The sequence below is a fragment of the Orycteropus afer genome, unplaced genomic scaffold (genome assembly GCF_000298275.1).
Source record: "Orycteropus afer afer isolate SDZICR_OR568_19922 unplaced genomic scaffold, OryAfe1.0 scaffold00352, whole genome shotgun sequence".
Classification (NCBI taxonomy): domain Eukaryota; kingdom Metazoa; phylum Chordata; class Mammalia; order Tubulidentata; family Orycteropodidae; genus Orycteropus; species Orycteropus afer.
Window position 1 is genome coordinate 3,146,414 of NW_006921939.1, and position 3,953 is coordinate 3,150,366.

At 37.8% G+C, this 3,953-nt stretch overlaps 1 protein-coding gene across 1 annotated transcript in view; it reads right to left on the reverse strand.

Moving 5' to 3' along the window:
• The window catches only part of DCX (doublecortin), a 167,530-nt gene that overhangs the window by 233 nt on the left and 163,344 nt on the right, over positions 1-3,953 (reverse strand). The window lies entirely within an intron of this gene.

A 3,953-nucleotide genomic window follows, 5' to 3' on the forward strand; every position in this document is an offset into this window, starting at 1 on the left:
ATTCACAGGAAGTTAAAGAGGGAAGAACCTTAATGAGATGGATTGACACAGTGGCTGAAACAATGGGCTCAAGCATGGCAAAGATTGTGAGGATGATGCAGGACCGGGCAGGGTTTTGTTCTGTTGTGCATAGGGGTGCTATGAGTCAGAATTGACTCGATGGTACCTATAAATGACAATAAGAAGTTTAAAAAATGAACAGGGAGGTCCTACGTGCCCTTCACCCAGTTTCTCCCAATAGTAATATCTTATAATTTTACGTGCACTTGTGTGTGTGTACAGTACTTTTATGAAAAAAAAACAAAACCCTATATAGCATGTACATTATTTCCCTGAAAATATGGTAATTCTATGCAATTTTATCACGTGTTTATTTGGGTGGCCACCATCATGGTCAAGATACAGAACTATGCCCTTACCAAAGGGCTCCCTCATACTACTCCTTGACCTCCATCCGCAAGCCTTGGCAACCACTAATCTGTTCCCCATCTTTGTAATTTTGTCATTTCAAGAATGTTATCTAACTGGGATCATACAATATGTAACCCTTTGGGATGTAATCTTTTTCATTTAGCATAGTCCCTTGAGATACATCCAAGTTGTTGCATGAGTCAATATTCCATTCCTCTTTATTGCTGAGTGGTATTCCATGCTATGGATTAACCACTCACCATTGAAAGGCATCTGGTCTGTTTCTAGTTTGGGGTTATTATAAATAAAGATGCTATGAACATTTGTGTACAGGTTTTTGTGTAAACATGAATTTTAATTTCCCTGGGACAAATGCCCAGGAGTATAATTGCTAGGCTGTATCGTAGTTGCATGTTTACTTTTGTAAGATACTGCCAAAATGTTTTCCAGAGTGATTGTACCATTTTGCATTCCCATCAGCAATGTATGTGCGAACCAGTGTTTCTCCACCTCCTTGCCAGCATTTGCTGTTATGACATTTTTTTAGCCATTCTGATAGGTGTGTATCTCATTATGGTTTTAATTTGCATTTCCTCAATAACTAATGATCTTTTCATGTGCTTATTTGCCATCTGTATATCTTCTCTTGTAAGATGTCTGCTGAACATTTTTGCCTATTTTCTGATTGTATTCCTTTTATTTTCTTTTACTGTGAGTTATTTTTACATTCTATATACAAATCCTTTGTTAGATATGTATTTTGCAAACATCTTCTTCCAGTCTGTAGTTGTCTTTTTATACTTTTCACATGGTCTTTCCTAGAGCAAAAGTTTTAAATTTTGATGATATCCTAGTTGTCCAATTTATCAATTTTTCCTTTTATGAGTCCAAAAATATTTTACTTAGCTAAAGAACTGAAGATTTTGTTCTGTATTTCTTTTTTTTATAGCTTTGCACTTTACATTTATGTCTATGATCTATTTTGAGTTAATTATTGTATAAAGTGTAAAGTTTAGATTGAGATTATTTTTATTTATTTTTTGGCGATCATCCAATTTCTCCAGCACCACTTGTTGGAAAGGCTACCCTTCCTTCATTGACTGTACCTTTGTCAAAAACCATTTGTATCTATATGTGTGGGTCCATTTCAGGCTCCCAAAAATCTGCTCCACCCTGAACAAACAGCTAACCCAGAAAAACATGCTAAATCTAACTACTTCTAACTGATTTCTTGATGCTTCCATTATCCACTTTCAATTGGAATTGATAGCCTGAAACCTTATCTGTGTCTCTAGGAGATGGGAGGATGAGAGGCACTGTTTTTTATCTCATTATTCTTAGAGCTCTATTTAGAGATTCTTGTGATTCCTCTTGAACGTTATTCATGGTCTACATCAGTGGTTTTCGAATCTCTGTGTGTATATATGTTTCTCTCTTTAAACCTTCTAATTAAATGATATCTTGCTTGGAAGGTCAATGCATGAAATAGATAAAAAGTGGAGCTGTTTTAGTTGAACCAGAGGTGGCGGACTTAGTCTCACACAGCTCTGTCTTTCTTCCCATTCCCAAATGGAACACAGTTTGAAAACCACTGTTTTCATTCATGTTATAAGCAAAATGAAGGAGCCCTGGTGACACAGTGGTTAAGTATTCAGCTGCTAACCAAAATATTGGTATTTCAAACCCACCAGTGCTCTGTGGGAGAAAAGACTTCAGAATCTAACCCTGTAAAGATTATAGCCTAGTGAACTCTATGGGGCAGTTATTTCTACTCTGTCATATAAGGTCACTATGAGTTGGAACTGCCTTGATGTCACATAACAACATAAATAAGATAACAAAGAAAACTAGAAAATTTAGGGTCAGGTCCTTGGTTATTTAAGAGATCCCCTTTAATATAATAGGAGAAGATAACTTCAGTAAAATATTATCCAAAGCAATGGGAGAACATAGCTTCTTGTCGATGTAGATGAAAAAGTGGAGATGAATAAGAGGGAGAAGAATGGGGAGCATAGGGACTTATTTATCTAACAGTGAGAATATTTTTTTTTTTTTTTTTTTTTGCTGATAGAGAGCAGATAAACACTCAAGCATCTTAGAATGGCAAGAGGAATAAATTAGATTCAGAAATTTGAAGTTTTAGTCCTGGCTAATTAGTACTGTGACATTGAACAAGTCTTTGAGTCTTGGTTTCCTCGTCAATGGGACCTCTGGTGGCATGGTGTCTCAGGCATTTGATTGCTAACCAGAAGGCTGGTGGTTCAAACCCACCAGCCACTCCTCAGAAGGAAGATGGGGCAATCTACTTCTGTAGAGATACCGCCTCGGAAACCCAAGGAGGGGTCTCTTTGAGTCAAAATCAACTCAACAGCAGTGAGTTTGGGGGTTTTTTTGTTTGTTTGTTTTGTTTTTCCTCATCAATAAAACAAAAGCTTTGTATTGGACAATCTGTAAAATCTCTTCCAATTCTGCCTTCCGGTAAGATGGAGGAATAGGCAGACAAGTGACACAAACCCTCTTCAACAAAAAAAAAGAAAAACCAATTGACAGAGATACAGAAGATAATCCTGGAGCCCTGTGCTTTGAAAAGAACTACACAGAAGTGGATTAGGCACCAAGTAGTGGAAAAACCTGAACAAAAACAGTGAGTACAGAGATGGTCAGAGCTGTGGACTATCAGCTACTCTGATGGGACCAACAGCCTGAATGTTTCCAAGTGGTGTTGGGACCTGAGAATTGACCTAAAGATCAGCCCTGGTCACCAAGGGCTGCAGGGACAACTGCACAGGTGGTCTATGACTAGGAAGGGAAACAACAAGGAGGGATACAACCTGAGATGTTGACTTTCCACTGTCCAGAGGGCACAGCCATTTTGATTGTTTACAAGCAGTGCTATTTTGGATATTTAAAGTGACTGAGGGCTCAGCCATTTTGAATGTTTATAAGTGGTGGCCATTTTGGATACTTAAAGTGACCAAGGGTGCAGCCATTTTGAATGTTTACAAGTGGTAACCACTTTGGATTTTAAAGTGATACCATTCTCATTTGGATTCCAGGGACCTAAGAATAGGCTCTGCTTGCCAAGGTTGGCAGGGACATATGAGAGGCTGACAACAGGAAAGGAGACAGGTGGCTGGTGAGCATAAAAGTGCTGTCAACTAGCGAATAGAGGAGCATAGTACCCTGCTTGCATAGCCAACATACAAACAAAACAAAGAAAATGAAAATCATGGGCAAGTCACTCCAACATACAATCATCAATTAAATATAAACACGAAAGTGTCACAATGTCTCAGAGACAACAGAGTGTCATAGTCCACACAAAGAAGCAAGATAAAGCAGGAGAAACAAGGGACTGGGATATAGACCCAAAACACATCCCTGAGGAAGACGCAGCATTGGAATTCCCTGATAAGGAATTTGAAAGAATTATATTTAGGTATTTTCAATAAATTGAAAGACTGATCAAGGAAAACACAGAGAAAACCCTAGAATAATTTCAAAAGACAATACAAGAACAAAATGACAAAATAAATGAAAAA